Source organism: Eulemur rufifrons, chromosome 8 (assembly GCF_041146395.1).
Source record: "Eulemur rufifrons isolate Redbay chromosome 8, OSU_ERuf_1, whole genome shotgun sequence".
Taxonomy (NCBI): Eukaryota; Metazoa; Chordata; class Mammalia; order Primates; family Lemuridae; genus Eulemur; species Eulemur rufifrons.
In genome coordinates, this window is record NC_090990.1 from 117,832,253 (window position 1) to 117,859,115 (window position 26,863).

Consider the following 26,863-nt stretch of genomic DNA (forward strand, 5'->3'; position numbering starts at 1 on the left):
AAATCATGTTGGGTAAACTGAATATCCACATGTAAAGTGATGAAGTTGGATCTTTACTTTATACTGTTTGGAAAGTTAACTCAAAATGAATTCATGACCTAAATGTAAGAACCAAAACTATAAAACTCCTAGAAGAAAAAAACACAGAGGAAAAACTTCATGACATTGGATTTGGCATTGATTTTTTTTATATTTACCAATTTATTATAAAGGATATTACAAAGACTACAGATGAAGTCATCCATAGGGCAAGGCAGGTGGGGAGGGGTTGGGCCTTCTGTACTTTCTCTGGTAGTGCCACGTTCCAGGAACTTCCAGTTGTTCAGCTCTTTGGAAGCCTGAATTTTTAGATACAGCCCTAAAGGCATAATAAACACAAGAAAAAATAGATAAATTGGACTATTTCAAAATTAAAAACTTCTGTATAACAAAGGACAGTATCAAGAGAATAAAAAGGCAACAAATAGAATGGGAGGAAATATTTACAAATTTTATATCTGGTAAGAGATTAATATCCAGAACATATAAAGAACTCTTCCACTCAACAATAAGAAATAGCCTAATTAAAAATGTGCAAAATATTTGACTGGTCAGTAAGGATATACAAATAGTCAATAAGCACATGAAAAGATGTTCAACATCAGTCTTCATTAGAAAATACGTATAAAGAAAATCATAAAGTACCCACATTCATTAGAATGACTGTTATCCCAAAACAAAAATGAAACAGAATTTTAAAAAAACCCAACCAAACAACAATAAACAGAAAATAACTACTGTTGGCCAGGATGTAGAGAAATTGAAACCCTCATACCTTGCTGGCAGGATTGTAAAAATAGTGCAGTCACTGTGAAAACAGTACTGTGGTTCTTCAAAAAATTAAATATAGAAATATCATATGATCCAGCAATTTCCGTTTTGGGGATATACCCAAAAGAATTGAAAGCAGGGACACAAACAGATGTTTGTACACCATGTTCATAGCAGCATTATTCACAATGGCCAAAAAATGGAAACAACTCAAATGTTTATTGACAGATGAATGATTTAAAAAAAAAGTGATATGCACATACGATGGAATACTATTTAGCCTTGAAAAGGAATGAAGTTCTGATACAAGCTACAACATGGATGAAATTTGAAGACATTATATTAAGTGAAGCCAGATGTAAAGGGGCAAATATTACATAATTCCCTCATCTGCGGTGCCTGTAGGAGTCAAAATCATAGAGACAGAAAGTAGAACAGTGGCTATCGGGAGGTAGGTGGAAGGGATAATGGGGAGTGATTGTTTAATGGGCCAGAGTTTCCATGAGCTGATGAGAAAGTTTTAGAGATGATAGTGGTTATTTGCAGCAGTGTAAATACATTTAATGCTGACCCTCCACACTTAAAAATGGTTAACATGGTAAGTTTTATGTTACTACAATTTAAAAATATATCTATACCTTTATTATCTCACAGTTCTGTATGTCCAAATTCTCTTTTTAGGTTTTCACTTGGCTAAAATAATGCTATTGACTAAGGCTATAATCTCAGCAGAAAGCTTCTGAAAGTTGATTCTTTGTTGGAAGAAATCAGTTTCTTGAAATTGTAAAACTGAGATCCTTATTATCTTGTTGGTCATCAATAGGGAGCTGTTCTGACCCACTCTTCCCTGTCTCATAATCGTCTCCAAAACACAGCAGTTTGCTTCCTCAGGCTAGCAGAAATCCTCTGCTTCTGCTTCCTGTCTTTCAAAGGCTTACCTGATTAGGTCAGGACCAACCAGGATAATCTGCCTTCTAATTAACTCAAACCCAACTGTTAGGGACCTTAATTTTATCTTCAAAACCTCTTTTGCCATGAACCATAATCTAATCTTGTGAGTGATATCCCATGTATTCAAAGATCCTGCCTACATTCAAGGGGAGGGTTTTACACAGGGAAAGAACAGCAGGGAGCTAGCATCTTGGCAGCCCCCTAAGATTTTTGCCTACAATATTTATGCCTATTACCATAAGAGAGAGATCTACTTTTAATGGTGAAAGTCACAATCCACAATAAAAATATAACATATAAATATGTTTGTACTAAATAACAAAATAGCTACTTCATAAGGCAAAAATACTAAGCAGATTCAGGAAGATAGAGACACAAAAGGATGATAAGAAGAGTCTTTATTAACTTACCATTTTCAATATAAGACTGTTTAAATGAGCAAACATAAGAAAAGTAGAAGGATTATCATTAATAAAACAAAGCATTATGGATATATATTGAACTTTACACACTGGTTATAGAACATACATCTTCTCAAATGTATATGGAACATTCACAAATTATTTTTTATTTGCATGAATTTAAGGGGTACAAGTGCAGTTTTATTACATGGATATATTGTGTAGTGGTAAAGTCTGGGCTTTTAGTATAACCATTGCCCGAATAATGTACATTGTACCCTTTAAGTAATTTCTCATTCCTCATTCTCCGCCCACCTACGCACCCTTCTCAGTCTCCAAAGTCTGATTTCACGCACTATATGTCCATGTGTACACATTATTTGGCTCCCACTTATAAGTAAGAACATGCAGTATTTGACTTTCTGATTCTGGTTGGAACACTCAAAAAAACGATAAGTTTAGTAGATCACAGTGGAAACATAAGTAAATTCCAAAAATTAGAAATATTGTAAATAACATTCTCTGATTACAATGCAATAAACTAGAAATTATAACATAATAAAAAAGGACTTCCAACAGGAATTATTGTAAAGCCTGTTACACAAAAGTTGATTGAAAAAAGAAATACAAAAATGTAAAAATTTGAAATTTACATTGAAAATTAACATTAAAATTGTAAAAATTTAAATGAAAGAATCATAAAAAAATACCTGTATCATCGATGAGATATATTTAAAGCAGTATTCAGATGAAAAATTATGACCCTGAAAGAATGGTCAGTCTTGCTAGAGAAATAACAGAAAAATGAACTCTCTGCTCTCTCACTCTCTGCTCTTTTGCTCCCTAGCTGACAGGCACCCTGCCGGGTTCTGTTTTCACAACATCTGAAAAGAGCTGAACAGACAGAAAGGAAATGTAAATCTTCCTCTTTACATTCACCGGCTCGCTGGCTTTTAGAATTTGTTTTATAGCCTGAGTTCCTGAGGAGTTCTTCGGTGGACAGTGGGGTGATGCAAACTCCAGACCTCAGTTTCCTTCCCAAAACTGTATCTCAGGGGCAAGATGACATCCCCAGCAATAAGCCTGACTACATTTCAGAGATGACCAAGTCTCCAGGAGCAGAGAAAATAGGAAAGAAAAACCACCTGCTAATTACTCCACAGCAGCTTCTGTTATCAACTGACAACAATCATTACTTTTTTCCCTTTGTCTTTGTCCCCATGAAAACAGCAAGCCACTTGGCCTCAGCATGCGCCCCTCCCTCCTCTTTTCTGGGTGCAATGCCATCCCTCTTTTTCCATCTCTCTTCCTTTTTTTCTCTCTCCATCTTTCTCCTTCTAAGAAGATAAAATAAATTTTATACTTTTATATCCTAATCTCGGTGTGAGAAATTAATGAGGCAGAAAAAAGAAAATATACATCAATCAAGTGAATAAATCAAAATTCTGTTTTTAATTAACATAATATAAAATCACTAGTTAACTATGCAGAGAAAAAAGAAGAAAATATAGATGCACAAAAGTATCCCTTAATGATGTAAAAAGCATCTTATGTAATATAGAAATAATAAAGACATTTCCACTAAGATTAGGAACAATGTCCACTACTACTCAATATTGTACTAAAAGTACTAAACAATATAATTAGATGAAACACCTATTGGAAGAATAATAGTTGGAAAAAAAGTAAAACTAACTCTACTTGCAGATGATATGATAGTAAACCTGAAAAACAAATCAATGATAAAACTAACTCAAACAATATAAGAATACAGTAAAATAGGATATAAAATATACAAAAATTCGCATCTTTCCTACACACAAAAAATAACCAGTCAGAAGATATGACAGAGAGAACTCTACTTACAATAAAAAAAAACAAAGATAAATTGTTTAGAAATATAATTAATAAGAAATGTAGGAAAATTATATAAACCTAAATGAGGAAAAATTCTAAACTTGTGAAAGATACAAAATTAGAATTGTACAATGTAAAGGCAATTTTTGTTTTTAGATAGTATTATAAGCATCACAATGTTTTCAGTTCTGCTTAAGTTAATTTATAAATTTTGCATAATCCAAATAAAAATAGCAACAAATTCTTTTCTGTCAAGATAAATAAGTTTGTATAAGCAAAAACAAACATGTAAGCAAAGACAAAGAAACAATAAAAAAACCTATAAAGGTACTTAATTCTCCCAGACATTAAAATATACTATAAATTTTTTATTATTAAAACATTGCATACTATCTTATAAATAGATAAACTTCAGAACAAAGCCCAGAAATAGACATAAATATACAATTTTTAAAATCATATAAAAAAGGCCCTTAAGTATAAGAAAATATACTGAACCTCACTTACAATTAGAGAAATGCAGATTACAGCACTGAGACATATCTTACCTATCAAATTTATGAATATTTAAAGAAATGACAACATTTTCTATTGGCAATATCATGGGGAACCAGAAACTCTCATATATTGCTGGTGGCCATGTAAATTGGTGTGAACTTGGTGAAGAGGAATCTGAAAGCCCATACCGATATATTATAAGTAAATAAATAGGAGTAGGAAAATTTTTCCTACTGTAGAATGCCATCTAATCTCTCTCTCTCTCTTTTTCTATATATATAAAGAAATATATACAATACATAAATACATATACATACATATATATAGTTTAATATGTTTAGTATTTGTGAAAGAAGAGGTAGAGAGAGAGAGAGAGAGAGAGAGAAGCGGGCAAAAGAGAGAAGGAGAGAGAGAAGAAGGGAAACATAGAGCACAAAGCTCATTTATGTCAAATACTAGTTTTGAGAATAACAGATAAATGTGAAGATTCTGAGAAAAGGGTCACTAGTAAGGAGGCTGGTGCAAAGAATTACCAGTAAAAATATTTTAAAAATCCTTTTTGAACTACTGATATTGCAGTAAAACAATGGAGAGAAAACAAAAGTTTGAATATTTTCAAATTATCACCAAAGAAAATTGATGATACTGATGAATATTTAGAAAAGGAGAAGGGAGCAAAATAAATGATTTGAAAAAGAGACAGACCCTTTGGAAAAAATTAATTAATGAGACCAAGGTTTATCTTTTAACACTTCTCCAGAGAGAGAGATCTGATAGCTTGATTCTAGAGATGTTTTGGAAGGTATTTATCTCTAGGGAGAATTTATGGCAAAATAAAAGGGATTCAATATAAATTTTTTTAAAAATTGCTATAGATAAAATTTTTAGAACAAATCTTTTCTACGATTTAATAAATGCTTTAGATCAGGCTTTACTGTCATATAAGTAGTTAATTCTCTAAAAAAGTAAATAAAGCATTTTATTATTTGTATGTGATTATTTTACTCATAGTCCTACTTTAATATCTGTGATTTTTTGAAGTAGAAGAGAATTTATCTTTTAATTCTATATAAATATATGTTTCTATGGAAATATAAGATTTAATAACTTAATTGTATACCTGTGTAGCTATGAAAAATTGCATCCATCAATGGGTGCTTTCCACCCTAAAGTACAGTGATAACTTGTTTTTTATGCCCCATTAGTAAATTTATGTTTGAACACTGGTTATATTCAAGCAGAGCTGTTTAAAAGTTATGGGAATATCAATGTAGCAGATAATTAAATGTGTACAGAATCTATTAATGTGCATAATTAAGATAGAACATCATCGAAGTTTATTATGAAACTATAATATCTTATAATCATTCTAAAAGGCACTGCTTGTCACGTCATATTGCTTAATTATGGCCAAGTAGTTCATATAACTTGAAGTTGCAATGATTAAAACAATTAGTATACAGTTAGGCCAAGTTATAAAAGTTGTAATAAAAATATTAGCAAATCTAAATGTGAGCCCGAGAACTTGATTATAACATGCAACATTTCTTTGGAAATAGATTAAATTTATTCTATTGAACTGTTCTCAATTAGCAAGAGATAGCAGTGCTTCATCCCACTTAGTAGTTGTTAGGGCATAATACTGTAAAATACTTTTATGTCTTTTAAAACTACTATATCTAAATGGAAACTTAAGAGAGGAAACATGTCAATAAATTTATAAATGATGTCTCTTACTGGCTATGTAATGTCTTTATGCCTCAGTATCCTCATGTGTAAATTAGTGATAATGCTCAAAAGGTTTTATCATGAGGATAAATTATATATAGCAGATAATAAACAGTGAACATCAGCTATTACTATTATTATTGCTGATTTACTCTTGTGACTTTAATTTACACATTTTATTTGACTATCTGCTTAAAAGCCAGAAAATGACATTTTCTTGCCTTACTGATTTAATGCATTAGGAGTACATTCCTTCCATTTACAAGTATGACTGATGGAATATAGGACTTGAATAGCCCTTGAAGTTGGGTCTACAAATGGTGTGTTAACTAAATGATTACTAAAATAATTTTTCTTCATTTGTGTCGTGGCACATTTTATACAAAGACAAGGAGAGCTCACATGTACCATTGTTTGTCTTCACAAAGACTCAGTCTCAAGCTGACACACGATGTTGAGAATTTATCTTATTTTCAGAGACTTTCAGAAAAGGAAAGTCTATGAATTCCAAGTCTCCTCTTCTCTCTCCTGCATCATCAGTATTCCTCTTCTACTGGTGATTTTGACAAGGGTGCGCTCTATGGAATGGTGGAAATAATACTATGATTAGAGTGGGTTCAAGAGAGAAGGAAGGAGAAAATTGAATTCAGTATGAATGATCACATATTTTGGGAAGATTTGTTTGAAAGTGCAGGAGAGAAATGGTGAGGTAGGTAGGAACATGCATAAGATAAACAGAGGTTTTATTTCTTTGTTTTGTATGTTTGTCTTCACAATAAGCCTAGAAGAGACAAAGCAGGTGGCTTAGAATACATGCTCACTTGACATGCAAGACTTGTCTGGAAGGCTCTCAGGAAGAAATTGTATATCACATTAGTGGCTAATCATGTGACCCTCTGGATCCTTGAGCATGGCCTTTTGACTGAATCCAAACTTTACAGAACAGATGTTTGGATTTGGTCAAGGGGCTGCACTTGGGGATCTGGAGGGCCTCATATGGCCTTGAGGCTGCAGGTTCTCCACCCCTGGATTAGTCCACAAGAATGAAAATGAAGAGACGTACATGCCCAGCTCTTTCCCATTTCCCACTGGCCAAGGGAGACTCTGAGAGTTGCTCACTTTCCCAGCATTCTGGGATTGTGCCATCCACCTTTTTTTGCTGTTGATCAAGAAGCCAGATCCCATGTCCTGAGTTTGATTGAAGACTGAGAGCAAAGTGGCAAACTGGAGGTAGGACATTAATAGGAGGGAAAAACTAAAGGAATCTCAAAAGGTGCAAAAGTTTGTGTCTCAATTACTTCCTCACACCCAGACTAATTTCCTTCTTTGTATTATTTTTCTCTTCAAAACCTTACTGACTTGTGGGTTGTCTATTTATTTCTCCTAGAATGTGAGCCCCACAAGCCAGGTGTGGAGGTTGGGGGTATTTCTGTCTCAAATTTGTTGTTACATTTTATTTTGTTTTATTGCTTTATCTCCAGTTTTATATTCTGGGGCTTAGAGAAGCAGAGGTGAATTTCACTTTAATAAGTCCCTAAAAGACCAAATCAATGCTTACAATGCATTCGAATGTGACAAAAGCAGTCCCTATCTAAACAGTACCTGAAAAGAAAAAATTCATGCTGAGTTTTTTGCCCAGGTGAGTTGGTTAGAACTGAAAATTCATGTCTACTTTTTGGCTGGACTTTGAATTTTAACTATTACTATAAAGGTGTTTGTCACTGGTGTATCTGAGGCAGCCATGGTAGGAAACACCTACCTGTCTTAGCCTGAGGTTCATATTGCAGAGAAGAAGATTTAATTTCATTTAACAACGTGTTGTGGTAATAGGAACTATGAAAATTCTTCCAAATTGATTGTTTTTATAGGCCTCAGCATTCCAACTTGGAAACCAATGGGAAGATATATTTATTTTAATGAGAACATGCTTTCCTGCAGTGAATTTTTATAGGAAGAAAATGGGGATGTCATTGCTAACAGGGGGAAAAAAGACCTCTGAGGTCTCAGCTCATTCAGCTCTCTTGATTTGAGGCACCATTAACCACTAAATTAATGCAAATATAGCTTACTGTAATGTTTCTCATACTGTGATCAAAAAATATTGCTGCAAAATATCACTCTGCACTTAATAAATATGAGAGCCAAATGAGAGTACCCCACATATTGATTTTCAAAACATGTGACTATTTCCCACAGACTCCTTACTCAGATGATCAACATAAGCCTCAAAGGTCGGTCTAATTAAAAGATGAATTTGAATTGATTTAACATCATCTCTGTCAAATGGATAGCAACAAATTCAACGATGATAATTTTGGTTACAATGAGACCATGTGACACGATGCCAGATGAAAGCAATGTCAGAAACACGGATTCTAAGACCCTCATTGAAGGTAAGGTTTTCTTCCCACTTTATTGGACCAATTTCTGTGGTCATATGCAAGGCCGATTCTACCCAAAGTTTGTTTCACAGACCAATGAAATATTGACATTTACAGTAAGCATTTAAACACTTTTGTAACAGTTTGACATTTTTGCACCCTGTAAGTACATGATTTTTTCCTAATAATTAATTGTGTAGCATTTTACAAAAGTATCAGAATCCATTGGATTGGAGATTAAAGGTAATAATGATTCTTAATCAAAGATAACTTGAAAAACACTGACCAAGAGTTTATAACTGGAGAGCACTTGTTGAGTGTGAGTCAGAGATTCAAATGTAGTGTGGGATATGAGGGAGAAGAATGGAAAAATCTAATTACACTCCCAAAAGCATTGTTCGGAGCTTGAATCATAAAGCTCTTTTGACAGAGTCCAAATAACAAGAGATAGTAATATTTAAAAAATAGGCTCTTATGATCATCTTGGAAATTAGAGTGGTTTTGATTTAACAAATATTATCTTTGTGTGCATGTCTGGAGTTCAGTGAGTAAAAAGTGGTATTCATTGGATCGAAGGAAAAAGATTGTTACAGATTTTAAGGATATAAATATTCCCAGAATATAGAAACTATGTCACCTTCTCAGAGTGTAATGAATGATATTAGCCAGCTGTTCAATTCACCAACCCATAAAAACTGAGCAGATTTGGGATTTCTGAAGCACTAACACAGTGTTCTGGGCATATGAAAAAGTATTATAAAGGAAAAAAAAATTCTAACAGAATTAATTATAATCCCCATAGCGGGGATGATTTGCATAAAGTATAAAAAGGAAACCTTGAATATTCAACTGTACACTGTGTTAGATGGGTATGATAAAAAGATACTGAATTTGATAGTGTCTCCGTTCACCATGCAAACTCCTTTTGTATTTCATACTCTATATTAAATGCTAACTTCTCGGAGGAACTTTCCATAATCTCTTAGCAGACTTTCTACCCTTTTAGCATACTTCCATTTTATCAGTTATCTTATCACATTGTAATCTTTTATAATCTTTTATATAATTTAAAAAAATCCATTCTATAACCTGAGGCAAGTGTTCTCCCTCTTACCTTTGTAGTTCTGTTTCCAGCATGTAGTAAGTTTCTTGAACTTGGCTCCAGTTGAGTAATTAGCAAGAGTTTTCTCAACTCTGTAGAGTTGGAGAGGTTCATGGGCTTGCATGGTTAATTTTATGTGTCAAATTGACTGGAATAAGGGGTTTCCAGATACCTGGTAAAACACTCTTTCTGGGTCTGTCTGTGGGCACTTTTTCCAGGAGAGAGTAGTATTTGACTTAAAAGACTGAGTAAAGAAGATCCGCCCTCAGCAATGTGGGTCGGCATCAAGCAATCCATCTTCTGTGTCTGGATAGAAATGAAAGTCCATGGAAGTGAGAATTCTCTTTCACTTCTTGAGGAGGAACATCTGTATTCTATTGTGCTCAGACATTAGAGCTCCTGGTTCACAGGCCTTAGGACTCTAAGACTTTCACCAGCCACCTACCCCACCCCCTTACACAGACCTGTGGCCTCAGACAGAAAGTTACACCACCAGCTCTTCTGGTTCTCAGGCCTTCAAACTCAGACTGAATTACACATCTGGCTTTCCTGGTTCTCCAGCTTGCAGACTGGGCATATCATAGGACTTCTTGGCCTCCATAATGAGGGGAGACAATTCCCATAATAAATCTCCTTTTTATGTTGGTTCTGTTTCTCTGGAGAACTCTAAAAAAATAAAGATGATGATAGATAATACTAATTAATTGGTCACTAACATACATCGATCACTTATTCTGTGCTAAACACTGTTCTAAGCATGGTATCAAAGGTATCAATTCATTTAATCCTCCCACCTGTGACTGACAGAAACTCCAATGAACTATGCCTTTAACAAAAGAGAAGATTATTTCTCTAATACAAAAATGCCAAAGATGAACTTTTGTAATGGAAAGGCGGTGGAATGAAGAGGTTGAGTCAGCCCTCCCACAGATGACAGATAAAATCTTGAGAATTACATATTGTTAAAAAACAACTGTATAAAGACATGGGGAACCATTAAAAAGAAGACAGAAGCCAGACCAGAGTTTACTCCTGAAATATTTCAAATATAAAAACCAACAAAAACAGGGAAAGCCCAGAAAAGATATAAGTTGAAATTTGTGAATTTATTCCATGGCTGCTTATCTTCTTCGCCTTTTTTTAATTATTATTTTTAACTTAGTGCATTCCCCAGCTCATTTGTAACTTGGTCAGTAGAAAGTTGACATCTTATAGGATTGATGTATAGGAATACAATACCAAAGGTTGCAGAAAAAACAGAAATCGAGAGTGGACTTCTAATAATCAAGAAAGCCAAAGAAATGGTGAGACACCAAATAAGAATACACTTGGCCTTCTGTTTCTGTAGGTTCTGCATCTGTGGATGTCATATTTCAAAAATATTGAAAAAGAATTATAGTACTAAAAAATAATGTAAAATATAACATAACTATATAGCATTTACGTTGTATTAGGTATTATAAGTAAAGAGATGATCTAGAGATGATTTGAGGTATATGGGAGGATGTATGTAGGTTGTAAGCAAATACAACTATTTGCATTTTATATAAGCTACCTGAGCATCCATGGATTTTCGTATCTGTGGGGGTCCTGGAACAAATTCCCATGGATACTGAGGGGCAATTGTATATACTCTGTCCAAATCCTTGGCTGACCCCATATTATGCAATTGTAGAGGAGACCACCAAGAAACTAGGCTGAATGAGATAAAATAAGCCAGCAGCTGAAAGTGTAAGAATTGAGTGAAGATATCAGCTACTATACACTCTGTGGCAGAGAGTTTGTAGTTTACACAATATAGTTGCTACTAAAATTAAAACAACAGTAACAAGAAAGTAAAATAAAAAAAGAATGGTCCTCTAAAGAACAGAGAGTCACTATATCACCTGAAATATTCAGTTCTCAACAGAAAATTACTAGTCATTTAAAAAAATAAAAGTGAACAAAGTGTGATGCTTATTAAATAAGTAAGAATAACTTCAAAGCAGCTAATATATTATATCCAAAGTTTTAAATGACTCTAATGAAGGGAAAGAGGGGAAATAACAACAGAAAAATGGAAACTATTTTTAAAATAGAAACTTTAAAGCTGAAATGTACTAGGGGTAAATATATTAGAAATTAAACAGCTCATTTCTAAACAATGCATGGATCAAAACAGGAAATTAGAAAATATCTTGAACTAAATAACAATAAAAATAATACATATGTAAACTTTGTGGGTTGCAGCTAAAGCAGTATTTAGAGAAAAATGTTAGATTTATATGTTTTTATTAGAAAAAAGAAAAATCTAAAATCAATTTATCTGAGCTTTCATCTCTTGAAGTCAAAGACAATGGAAAAGTAATTTACACTTAAATATGTGAAAGGAAGTAAATAATAAAGATGAGAGTCAAAATCAAAGAAATAGAAAATATACAATAAAAAGGAAAACAACATGAAAATAAAAGTTGGCTCTTTGCAAATATTAATACGATTAATAGATTTCTATGTACTATGATACTTAGCTGCCGTTATCCTTAATGATAGAAGATTGAATGTTTTCACCCTACTATCAGGAGGGAGGCAAGCAAGTTCATTCTCATTATCTTTATTCAACATTGTACTGGAGATTTAAGCCAGTGAAATAAAGGAATAAGAAATGGGAATACATATTGTGAAGGAAGAAGTAAGAGTTTCTGTAGCTGATGATCTGATCTACCCAGAAAATGCTAAATAATCTTCAAAAAGCTATGAGAACTAATAACTAAGTTAAATCAAGTCACAATATATAGTCAACATTCAAAAATAATTGTGCCTAAATACTAGCATTAAACAACTATAAATGGAAATAAAAATACATTTCCAGATACAGTAATATACAACAATATGAAATAGCTAAAAATTTTTAACAAAATATGCATAGAAAGTATGTATTGAAAACTGCATAATATTGCAAACAGAAGTTAAAGACCTAAATAAATAGAAATATATACCATGCTCTTGGATTAGTAGACATAATATTGTCATTTCCCCAAAATTGATCTTTAGATCCAATGGTAATTAAAATAATTGTGAGCATTTTTGAGGAAGTTCACAAGATGACTATAAAATTTATATGGAAATGCAAATGACTTAGAATAGCAAAAGCTATGCTGAAAGCAAAGAAAAAGCTTGGAACATTACACTACCAGATTTTAACACTTACTATAAAGCTACTGTAATGAAAATAATGCAGTATTTGCAGAAGGATGTATAATAGATCAATGGAACAGAATAGAGTACAGAAATAAATCTACATACATGGTCAATTAATTTTTGACAAAGGAGTCAAGAGAATTCAATGGGAAAAGTAAAGTCCTTTCAACAAATAATATTGAAACTACTAGATATTAGTATGAAAAAAAATTAACTCAACTCATATCCTTTCCCAAATTTTAAAAGAATCACAGACACACATTTAAAGGCTAAAACTATAAAAATTGTACAAGGAAATATAGGAGAAAATCTCTATAACCTTGGAGTAGAAAAAGATTTCTTTCAAAGAACACAAAGAGCACAAAATATATAAGAACAAATTTATAAATGAAATTTCATCAAAATTAAAAATTTCTGGTCTTCAAAAAACATCATTACAATATAAAGTTACATACTGGGAGAAAATATTTGTATTACATATATTTGACAAAGAACTTTCATAAAAAATAAATAACTCTTACAGCTAAATAATAAGGATACAAATAACCTGATTAAAAAATGGGCAAAAAAATGTGAATAGTCACTAAACACATTAGAAGATGCCCAGCATTATTTCTCATCAAGGAAATGCAGATGAAAACCACAATGAGAAACCACTAGCGTAGCTAAACTGTAATAATGAGATGCTGTTAGAATGGCTAAAATTAAGAATATAGACAATTCCAAATGTTGATATGGAGCAACTGGAACTCTTATACATTGCTGATGGGAATCTAAATTAGTATTATCATTTTATGAAACAATCCACCAGTTTCCTAAAGAAAGTTAAGCATACACTTACCATAAGATCCAGTAACTTTACCCTTACTTAGACAAGAGAAAAACAAAATGTATGTCCACTCAGAGATTTGTATTTAGAATGTTCACAGTAGTATTATTCATAATAGGCAAAGACCTGATACAACCAGAGGAATGTATATTCATTCTATCAACAGAGGAATGGAAAAACAATTTGGACTATGTCCATATAATGAGATATTTTTCAGAATTAAAAGGGAACATACTACAAAGACAGGCAACAACCGCAGATCCATGCAACTATATTATGCTGAGTGAAAGAAGCCAGACAGAAAAGACTATATTATTCTTTTACATAAAATTCTAGAAAGTAAACAGTAATCTTTCTTGGCAGAAAGCTGATTAGTGGCTGCTTTGGGCTGACACTGGTGGAGAAAATGTGTGGGAACTGAGTGTAAAAGAGCACAATAAAACTTCTGGAGTGATGGAAATGTTCTGTATCTTGCTTGTGGTGATAGTTAAATCAGTGTAATTGTCAAAACTTATCAAACTCTATGTTAAAAATAGATACTGTTCATTGCATGTAAACTAAAGGTTTTTATTTCTTTAATGCACACAGTGTAATAAAAAGTAAAAATGGAAATGTGTAATTCAAAAAATAAATCCAAATATAAGAAGTTTAGAACTAATACAGTGTGGTCACATCATTGGAAACCTATGTTCCTTCAATCTTTTTACTTCGCAATTCTCAACATGTTTTCTTTGTGTAAATAAGAAGCTTTCTCAAGCCAATCATCCTGTCTGTGTTGCAGTCAGCACAAAGAAAAGTGCGGAGGAGGGTTTTGCTTTTTCCTACCCTCCCTTAGAGGGCATATCTTAAAATTGCTTACATCACTTTTTATTCTATCCCATTGACCAGCACATGATTACAAGGCTATAGTTAATGGCACTAAAGACTGAGAAATGTAATGCTTACTCTGGGGTGGCCGTTTACTCAGCTAAAAATTGGAAGTTTATTGCTAAGGAATTGGAAGTAATGAATATTGAGGAAATAGATCTAGTTATCACAGTAATATTCCTTCAGACTTTTATACACAGAAAGGTCATTTGCCAATTTAGACTAAACTAAGAGAAACTTCTGTGTGCACACTCTCCCTGCTATGACATTCCATATTTTCTACAAAGTGATACTTACCACATTGTATGGTGGTTGCACCTAACATCATAGATCTATCTATGCACTTAAATCCAGTAGTCTAGGCATACAAAGTATTTAACAATTTCTCTCTCTCTCTCTCCCACCAGCCCTGACCCCCAATGTCTGGGTAGATGGACAATGGGAATTGTTAGAAAGCAAAAGGACAAAGGCAGAAAGAAGTATACCCTGTAGAAAGCAGAGTGGGCCAAAAAGAGAGATGTGGTTAGTATTGGGAGGTATCTTAGTAACACAGTAGTTTTGCCTGCCATGTGCCATATGTTATATAGAATTCTATTTTCTTTTTTACCTATTCAGAGTTCTTTTTCCTTCAGACAGAAAAAGGAGAAAAAGTTCTAGAATTTAAACAAAATAGAAATGGGAAAGAAGCACTTGCCACACATTTCTTAATGATTTACAGCTTCTATGTTTAAAAGCAAATAAAAACAGATTCTTTTCTTAGAACTTGGGGAACACTTGAAAGCACTTTTTATGCCTTGAAAGTTTCAAACTTTGATTTGGGGCAGAACAGAGGAATATATTCCTAAGGGAGAGAAGATTTGGGAATTCTTTTCTTATAAAAAGTAGACATAGAAGAGAAGCCATGCTGTATTCACATATTGTGAAAAGAAGACTGAGGCCCTTACAATCTAGAACAAACCTAGAGGCCAATGTTTGCCTCTACAGTGACTTTGGAGGAGATTAGTTTATGGAGCTCTCAAGGGTACTTATGTACTTTATCTCCTCCTAGATTAAAGGGTGTGACACTGTGGTATCAAACCAAAGGGCAAATATTAAGTTTTCCTTACTCTGATTTTAACTGTCAAAGGTAGTGAACTTACTATTTAAAGGCTAAATATTGTTTTGGATTTTGATAGTGAAGATTAGATATAGATACAATTCTCACATGTTGCAAATAAAAACTTTTTAAAAAGTCTAGGACTTAGTATGTCTGACAACTGATATAGGCCCTTAAGAATTTTTATGAATCACAATTAAGTCAAATATCGTTAATTCTGTAATTAGCAAGAACTTTTGTTTTAAATTTACAAATAGAAGTGGTTTCTGTTTCTGTTTATCTTACTAACAATTCTCAAGACATTCTACATTTCCTTTGGCTCTGTGTGGGAGGACAGTGAATTTTTCAGGCAAAAAATATTCAGTAATCATTATTGAAGATATAAAAATCTCATACATGAAGAGGATAAAACTCTGTAAACTAGAAAACCCATGGAGTCATTTTAATCACATAGCCACCTCTTTGAGACGATAGGATTTAGTTATTGTCAAAGTGAGTGGATACATGAAAAATTGCATTATTTATGTCAGCTCAAGTGGAGTTTTTCCACTGTAGAGGCTGAGTTCAAGTCTATTACAATTTGGACTCATTTGATAGACCATGAAGTATTATCTTCCAGATGAGACAGCTGGTATTTTAGTGAGTATCTCTAGGAGATGCCAGATAAACAATCAGAAAATAGGATTACATTCAGCTAACGCTAAGGAAATGACTAGGACAGTAGCATTTCAAATGAAAAATGTATGAACAGTGAGCATAATAGATTTTACCAGTAGCTTCCAAGGTATATATTGATAACACAATAATAGATTTGGGGGTATTCTCCCTTTAAAAAGACACCTTTGTTTTGTCAAGGGGATTAACTCTAATTTAAACTTCATGCTTTTTAGTAGCTCAGGACACATTAAGTATAGTGGAAATAATGTGGACTCTTACAGATTTAGGTCTGTAGTCTAGCTCCACTGTTATTAGCTGTGTATCTTAGGTATTTAGTTTATGTTTTTGGACTAAAGTTTCCTTTCAAGAAAATTGAAATCATATTAAATACACAGAATGGTTTCAGGATAGAGGAATTTTCTGACCCTTACAGGCAATTAACCTTGTATAAATTATATAATCCAATGACTTTTTATAAAAGGTACACTTTTTAAAGAAATATTTTACAGAATTCCAAGCCTATCGTGTAAAACAAATCCACTTGCTCATCTTTTCTGAGTGTCATTACCTATATCTAGAGCAGTATAAAAAACTATGTCTGGCACTCTAAAATTGAAAAAAACTGAGGGCTATTACTCTTTCAATAATTATCCTGTGTTAAGTTAAATTAAATTTGTTCTCAAACTGCCTCTGTACCTTGAGTTCCTACATAGTGAATTGCAACCTCACTTAATTTGTAAACAAACTGCAACCTAAGTATATGAATAGCTAAGTCTCAGCCAATCATGGCTGCCAAGCTTTAGCCAATCACAGGCTGCCAACTGATCAGACTCCGTCCATGTAAGACAAGCGCTTCATCACAGTATGACCAAATAAGGCAAATGCCAAGCTGTAACAAATCAAGCTGTTTCTGTATGTCACTTCCTTTTTCTGTCTATAAATATTGCCTGCCTTTGTTGCTGGGTGGTGCTCTCTGAACTTCTCCTGGTTCTGAGTGATACCCAATTCATGAATTGTTCTTTGCTCAAATAAACTCTGCTAAATTTAATTTGTCTAAAGTTTTCTTTTAACACCCCAAATTTCCATGGATATTAAAGTCACTTGTCCCTCAGTTCATGGCCATTTGTCCTGCAATACACTGTTTTCTATCTTAAAATATTCTTTTAATAAATGAGGCCAAAATATTAATAATCATCTTATGGAGAATAATCTCTGTAAATCTGCAACCAAATGAGAAACTGGTTTTATATAACTCTAGAAACTTTAATAGAGCAAGATATAATGTGATTTTCTTTCCTTTATATTTTGTCATTTTTATTGCCACATATAGGCATGATTTTGGGGTCAAATCTCAGTGTAATTTTTGCCATCTATGGGACTTAGAGCATACATTTATCTTCTTGAACCTGCTTTTTAAATTTGTAAAATGGGTCAAATAATACCTTTTTAGGGTTATTATGAGAATTGAATGATATAGTATATGTCTAACACTCAGCCTAGTGCTTGGTGTAGAGTGGATATACACAAGCATTCACATATAATTTTATTAGACACACAAAGCAGTCCTCAGATATTTACTTTATTTATCCTTGAACTATCTTTAACATGTAAATAGGTGACAAAATGATAATTCTTATATTTGTAAAGAAAAATTAAGATTATTTCCTACTTGCCCCTGCGATAGTCTGTATAATGTCATTGCCACCACTAAATATAGAATGGGCAATTCAATTCAGTATTCTATGTCTTTAGCTGAGGAATTCTTGGTTTTTGAAGGCTAAAGAATCTATGTGGATCATGTAATGATATAATGTGTATTATTTTCTTGAATGAGATGCAAATAAAGGGGTAAGAATGGAAAAGATAAGTAAGAATAACTAATATATAGGCTTAGATGGCACAGTACATACTATGTGTCATTTCCTATTCTAAGTGCTTTACTCCTTTTAAAGTATTTAAGTATTCAGTACCCCCAAACAACCCTTTGAGGAATATATTATTAATGTGATAACAATTTTACATATATGGAAACGGAAAATTTAATAACCTGGCCAAAATTATACAGCTGTCAGGAGGTACAGCTATGATTCAAACACAGAACATCTGACTTCAGAGATTGCTATGCTCGTAACCACCATGCAAATCTATCTCCTCAATGAGAAAGCATTCTTGTAGCAATCACCCATAATAATATCAAAGTATGCACTTATGTAATTAAAACTACTGAACATTAGACTTTAAAAAATGAACCTTACTTTATTAATCTCTTAATGAATTTTTACTAGAAGTAGTTATCATTTTTGCTGATACTGTTTTTTACTATTTTTTTTTCTTTTTAGAGCCCTTAAGTAGGTTTTTTTTTTTTTTATTTCATCTTGTTATGGGGGATACAGAATTGCAGGTTACATACATTGCTCCTGTACCGCCTTTCCCCCCAAGTCAGAGCTCCAGGCGTGTCTGTTCCCCAGGTCGTGCGCGTTGCACCCATCGTGTAGGTATATATCCCTCCCTTCCCCACCCCCCCTTCCCGAGTCAGCACCTTTTTATCATAGGTAAAGGAATAGATAGAGAAGAATGTTTTCTAAAATTTTTTTGTAGGAAGTGTTTTGTGAAATGGAACATACCAGGTAACATCTTCATTCTTTCATTAGAGAAGTGTACCTGAGAAAATCTGTCAGCTCAGTAGCCTCAGGAAGAGAAGAGACAGGTTCTCAAGGGCCATTTAACTGACAAAGAGATACCCTCCAGCAAACACACACATTTCTCAACCTCAAACACTCTCCTCTTAGACACTCTGGAGATCATAGGAAGGGATGATTTGGGGCCTGGGAGGAAGATAACCTAGGCTGTTCATTTAGTGCTGGAAGCATTTCTTTAGAGTTGAGCTGAATCATGAAACGAGATTGCAAGCAGAATGTGGTCTCTGGACATTGACTTTGATGATAACGTTAATAATTTAATGTTGTAAGGGACTGAGCCTGGTATTTAATAAAACAGGCCCTTTCTGGCCTATATTTTTTCCTGTTGTAATTTCTTATTTGGTAGAGAGAGAACATGATTTAGTAATAAAAATTGACCTTATGAACCTATAATGTGTAGCATTATAAACATTTAAGTAGGAACATGTTTTGAAGTTATTCTTCCTTGAGTTATAAAATTGTTTCACATGAATCATCACATAATTCTAATGCATTTTGGAATCATGTATACTAGATGTTGAGGAACATCCCATTTTGATTCTTCTCCTGATATTCTTCCCAATACCGCTAGCTGCCTATAGAACATGTTAGACATTTAATGGGTCATCCCAAAGTTCACATGTTCAAAAAAGAGCTTTTACTTTCTCTCCACTCAAAGTCTCCTCCACCCCAGCCCTTCCCATCACAATGAATGGCACAGTAATTTACTCAATAATTCTTGCTCAAAAGCTGTGAAGTCATCCCTGACTCCTTTCTGTCTTTCCAATGCCACCTTCAATCCGTCCAAGTTTTCTCATCTCTCATGAACAGAATTCATCTTTCTTGGGCCTCTCCTTGCCACGTCCTTCGTTTTCCCCCACAGTCCATGTCACTAGCATCCGCCCCTGGTTTACTGTCCCAGACTTCTGTAGACCCCCCTTTCACTCTTACTCCTCTGTATGACACCAAGGTTGACCTTTGTAAAAAAATAAATTAGATCACCTTACTTGTCCTGCTTAAAATTCACCAATGACTTTCAATTACAATTAGAAAAATTCCAGATGTCTTAGCATTGGTTTGTTGTGTGTGTGTGTGTGTGTGTGTGTGTGTGTGTATGTATATGAGATTTGGGCCCATCTACTTCTCCCACTATCTCTTTTCCTTCTCTATTTTATTCTCATTACATTCCAGACACACTGGCCTTCTTTATTTTTCTTTAAACAGGTTAAGTGTTTTTTCCATTTCAGGGCCATTCCATAAAGCATTGCCGGCCTCTGCTGGGATGCACTATTCTAAGATATTTGCATAATTTATTTATTTATCTCATCCATGTCTCTGCCTAGAAGTGGCTTCTTCTGAGATGACTTCTCTAAACGTGTTCTCTAAAAGGAATCCCAGCAGTATACTTTAACTCACCCTCTGTCACCACCTAAAATTGTATCATATTAGTTTTAACATTTTTTAGTTTTCTGTGGCTGATAGTATTTTCCAAATATGGCCCTTACAATGTTTTCCATCTCACACGCTCTCCTATAGAGGCCACTTCCCATCAAGAGGCACTGTGTAATTCCCCTCCTCTTGAATCTGGGCAGGCTTGTGGCTGCTTCAACCTATAGAGGAAGTTAAAGCAATGCTGTGTGACTTCTGAGGCTACATTAGAAAAAGCCACGCAGCTTCTCCTTGGCTCTTTTCGAAGGCTCGCTTCCTCTCAGAATCCTCCATGCCACATGGAGAGGCCACGAGTAGGTACTGTCCTTACCAGTCCCAGCCGACCCTAGTCTTCGGGTCATCCCAGCCCAGGAGCAAGACATGTGAGTGAAGGAGCCTCTAGATGATTCCAGTCTGCAGCTTTGGAATCTTCTCAGATAAGTCCCCAAATATTGTGGCAGTTAGACAAGCCATTTCCTCTGTGCCTAATCCAAATTCCTACTTATGGAATCTGTAAGCATAATAAAATGGTGGCTGTTTTACATCACTATGTTTTAGAGCACTTTGCCATGCAACAATAGGTAAGGGGCATATTGTCTTTCTAACACATTATAAGTTCTTTAAGAGTAGAGGGTTTCATTTTTGACAAAAATATGTGTTCAAGAAATATTTAATTGAAATAATCGCATATATGGCACAAGTTGATAATACCTGTAGTATTTTACTATATGTCTTGCTTATTACTGTCTTCTTTGTCTCTATTTCTCTATACCCTATATTAAACCATGCATAACTGCTTATAGCTAAATATTATTATCTGCATACTGCTAAATATTGCTTTAGATTAATTTTTTAATATAGTGGAGAATTTTTTTATATCACATATGATACAAATATTTAAGAAATGCATATTTGTCTCTTAAACTTATGATGTTCCTTCATGACACACTTTTCTCTAATTCTTATATGGTCAAGTTTAATAAATGTTCATTTTGTGGAAACTACCTTTGGTGTTTTTCTTGGAAAAGTTTCCCTCAATCGCAAGTATTTAGCTGTTATTTTATTTAGAAGTTTTTGGTTTTATGATTTTTATATTCAAATATTCAATCCACCTGGAATTAATTTTGGTTTACAGTTTGTTATAGGGCTCTAACTTATTTTTTTTTTCTCAGTGGTTAATTGTCTCAACAACATTTATGAAATAGCTCAATCTTTCTTCACCACCCTAATTTAAAATTGTTTTTCTATAATTTACCAAATACCTATGTAAGATTGGTCTACTTCTGGAACTTCTATTCTCTTCCCTTAATATATATTTGTATTCTTTAGCTTACTTACTATTTTTTATGCATTATAAAATATTCATTTGGCTGAAGATAGAGACCCAAAAGAATGAAATCATAAAATTAATTATCTTGTACTCTTACAACTTCCTTAACTAGGGGAAGAAAAATGAACATACAAAGTCCCCCTGAAGTTTTATGACTTATTCTAGATAAATAACATTGAAGCATGGGTCCCAAGGTTCTTTTTACAAGAGAGATTTTAGAGAAAGAAAGGGCAATATTATCAAAGATTTTGAGTAAGTAGATTTTGAGTAAGACAGAAAAGGTTATTTTTTTCTAGGAATTGACATAAATATTTAAGAATACATAATATGATTTTGAATACTATATATTGAAATTTACATTGAAATTTATTGAAATCATGTTGAGTTTGAATTTGTATCTACAAATGTGTTCAGGAGCATTCTGAGATATCAGCTACAAACTAAAATAATAAAGTCTATAAGTGAGCTCTGACCGAAGTCAGGGGAACTCCATAGTATTTCTTTAAAAAGGAATCATTGAGGATAACCTTTAGCATATGCTATTATTCTATTAATTTTCTGGATAGATTTTTGAGAGATGTAACAAAATTATTACTACTATTTTACAGATAAAACAAACTATCTGAAATACCAGGATTTTTTCATCATTTTATAATATATAAGAAACAACATACACATAGCTCATATTTTTGAATACACATGATAGACAATTATGTTTCCCACTCCATGTTCCTTTGGCCTTCCTTGTATTTCATCTGAAGCTCAGGTGGAGAACTCCTTAGCATGCTACCAAAATCTCACCTCAGGACTCACATGTGTTTGCTTTTTCTTAAGGCAAGAGGGCTCATACAGCCTGTGCTTACAGCAGCACAGAAAAGTAAAGACTTAACGTCTTGGAAGGCTCCCTCAACCGTGAGTGGTGGGATTCAATGCACATTTGCTTTGGTTTCATGTATTTTGAAGGAAAATTTCTAAAGTTGAGTCTCCATAGTTATTAAGAAACTCACTGGTAGAATCAAGCTTCAATGCACACACAAATAAAACCACATGTAGACATCTCATATGTAAACTACTGAAAACTAAATTGTAGACAAAAGTCTGGCTAGGACTTCTGGCACTATGTTGAATACAACGGTGATAGAGGGCAACCATGTCTGGTTCCAGTTCTAAGTGGGAATGCTTTCTATTTTTCCCCATTCAGTATGATGTTGGCTGTGGGCTTGTCATATATGGCTTGTATCATTTTTAGGTAAGCGCCGTCTATGCCTATTTTGTTAAGCATTTTTATCATAAAAGGGTGTAGAATTTTGTCACATGCTTTTTCTGTATCTATTGAGAGGTTCATATGGTCTTTGTTTTTGCTTCTATTTTTGTGGTCAATTACGTTTATAGATTTGGGTATGTTGAACCATTCCTGCATCTCTGGAATGACGCCCACTTTGTTGTGACGGATTATTTTTTTGGTAAGCACCTGAATTCGGTTTGCTAGGATTTTATTGAGAATTTTTGCATCTGTATTCATAAGGGATATTGGTCTGTAGTTTTCTTTTTTTGTTCTGTCATTTCCTGCCTTTGATATCAGGGTGATGTTGGCTTCATAAAATGTGTTGGGGAGGATTCCTTCCTTTTCGATGTTATGGAATAATTTCTGCAGATAGACACCAGTTCTTCTTTGTAGGTCTGGTAAAATTGAGTGTGAAACCATCTGGTCTGGGACTTTTCTTTTTAGGAAGGTTTTTTATTGCTGTTTCAATTTCGGTACTTGATATTGGTCTGTTCAGGAATTCTATTTCTTCCTGATTGAGCCTAGGGAGGCTGTGTGTTTCTGAGAATTTGTCCATTTCCTCCACATTTTCCAGTTTGTGTGCACAGAGGTTTTAACAGTATTCATAAATGATATTTTGTATTTCTGTGGTATCAGTTGTAATTTCCCCTCTTCATTTCTGATGGAGCTTATCAGAGTTCTTTCTTTTATGCTTCTCATTAATCTAGCCAGAGGCCTGTCAATTTTGTTTATTTTTTCAAAAACCAATTTTTTGTTTCATTAATCTTCTGTGTAGTTTTTTTTTTTAAATCAATTTCATTTAGTTCTGCTCAGAGCTTTGTTATTTCTTTTCTTCTGCTGGGTTTGGGGTTGGTTTGCTCATCCTTTTCCAGTTCTTTAAGATGATTCATTAGATTGTTAATTTGTGACCTTTCTGTCTTTTAGATATAGGCATTTATGGATATAAATTTTCCTCTGAGGACTGCTTTAGCTGGATCCCACAGATTTTGATAACTTGTGTCTCCTTTATCGTTTAGTTCAAAGAATCTTTTGATTTCCATCTTGATTTCCTCCTCAATGCAATAATTATTCAGCAGAAGGTTGTTTAGTTTTCATGACTTTTTGTAGAGATGAGAATTTCTGTTGGATTTCATTTTTAATTTTATTTCACTGTGGCCTGAGAAGATGCATGGTATAATTTTTATTTTTTTTAATTTTTTGAGACACGCTTTGTGACCTAGGATATGGTCAATCTTAGAGAATGTCCCATAAGCTGATGAGAAAAATGTATATTCAGTGGTTTGGGGGTAGAATGTTCTGTAAATGTCAGTCAGGCCCATTTGTTCTAGAGTTCTGTTTAAGTCCATTGTTTCTTTGTTTATTTTCTGTTTGGAGGATCTGTCTTGTTCTGTCAAAGGAGTGTTGAAATCTCCAGCTATAATGGTGTTGCTGTTTATCATTTGTTTAGATCAAGTAGGATTTGCTTTATGAACCTGGGTGTACCTGACTTAGGTACATAAATATTTAGAATTGTTATATGTTCTTGTTGAATTGTACCCTTCACCATTATATAGTGACCCTCTTTGTCTTTCAGCACTTTTGTGGATTTGAAGACTAAGTTATCTGAAATCAGAACCGCCACACCAGCTTTCTTTTGGCTTCCATTTGCTTGAAATATTGTTTTCCATCCCTTCACCTTGAGTCTGAATGCATCTTTGTGGGTTAGATGTGTTTTTTGAAGACAGCAGATACTTGGCTTTGTATATTTATCCATTCGCCCAGCCTCTGTCTCTTTAGTGGGCGCTTCAAACTATTCACATTCATTGAGAGAATTGATAAGTGGGGTAGATTTCTGTTCATCCTGTTGAGCTGAACTTTGTTGCTTTGTTTTCTCTCTAGAGCCATTGTGGTATCTGGCCTTTGACCTTTAGCTTTTAGATGATTTTACATTCATGAGTGTTTATTGTGCTGATCCATATGTAATACTGTTTTGAGTACTTCCTGGAGGGCAGGTCTTGTCTCGATGAATTCCCTCAGTCTTTGCTTGTCTGAGTAGATCTTTATTTCTCCTTCATACACACAAAACTTAGTTTTGTGGGGTACAAGATTCTACGCTGGGCATTGTTCTTTTTGAGAAGATTGTGAATGGGGCCCCAGTCTCTTCTTGTTTTTAAGGTCTCAGTTGAGATGTCTGACATTATTCTGATGGGTTTTCCTGTGTACGTTACCTGCTTCTTTCACCTTACAGCTCATGGGAGGGCCTCTTTGGTGGTTATTGTGGTCAGTCTGATTACTGTGTGTCTTGGTGTCTTCTTGTTTGCAATGAATCTCCCAGAAGTCTTTTGAGCTTCTTGTACCTGGATATTTTTTTAGCAAGGCCTGGGAAATTTTCCTCCATCATATCCTCAAATAGCCTATCTAAACCTTGTGTATTTTCTTCTTCACCCTCAGGGATGCCTATGATTCTCTCATTAGGCCTCTTCACATAATCTCACATTTCTTGTAGGCTTTGCTCTTTTCTCTTATTTCTGTGCTCTATCTCTGTGATTGACGTATTGAATTGAAAGGTGTTATCTTCAATCCATGAGATTCTTTCCTCTGTTTGACCTACCCTGTTCTTGAGGCTTTCCACTGTGTTTTGTAATTCCTTGAATAAATTCTTCATTTGCAGAAGTTCAGTTTGATTTTTATTTAATATTTTAATTTAGTTAGTGAATTCTTCCAAGTCCTGGATTTTTTGTGTGGCTTCTTTGTGCTGATTATCCATTTTTTTCTTGCATATATTGAATTTTCTTACAATCCATGTTCGAAATTCTTCTGTCATTTTAGTGCTCTGAATTTCATTGATGGCCATTGCTATAGGGCTGGTGTTCCCTTTGGGAGTATGATTTCCATTTGATTCTTCATACTTCCAGATCTCTTTTGCTGTTTCCTTCCCATATGGATCATCTGTTGCTTCTTAACTTCAGATTTTTGTTTGGCTAATGACATGCCCTGTTTAGTCTCAAAGCCAGTACGTGGTGTTTATGGGTGAGATTCAACCACACCCTGTATGATGAGTCACTAGATGCACTTCAAGTGTGTGCAGAATGACCTCCCTGTCAGTAGGTGGCACTTGCTGGGAGGAGCAGGCTGCAGTGTTGTTTTGGGGTCCCATAACCAACTCTTGTTCCTCTGGAGAGCTGGTGCCTCAGCTGGTGGGTGGGGCTCTGGGACTTCCAGGTGTGTCCTTATTCTCCACCTCAATAGGGGCAGGTGGGGGAGTGAGTCTGGGTGGAACTGGCTTGGGTGAGCCTACCCTCAAACTCCATAAATGCTGTTAGCAGGAGCCAAAGTTCTGTTCTCTACTTCTGGGAAAAGCTGCCAGGGATGGGCTGAAATGGCCCCACTCATCCGAAAAGTCTGCATGTGGGGGTGGGGCTGTCTGAGACCTGCAGTCTGGAGCAGGCCTAGCTCCTTTCTATCTTCCCCTATTCTGCAGTTTCTCCTGGTTCTCTGCCATCAGGCAGGACCTCAAGCCAGTGGATATCCCCTGGCTGTAATGTGGGCTGGGAGGATCCCTTCCCAGGATCACAGCCTGAGCTGGGTGCATGGCCCTCTTATGGGAGGAGGGTTATCCCTCAAGCATGCTGATCTTCCCTTGAAGGCACACACACCTCAGTAGGCTCGTTCACAAATATCTCTTATGTGCCCCAGGGCAATGCAAGACCTGGGTATATGGGATCTGGAATGTAGGCCTGTCCCCTGGGCTTTGGAGATCAATCTCTGACTATGCCAGAGAGAGGAGTGCTGGTCTCAAGTCACTCACG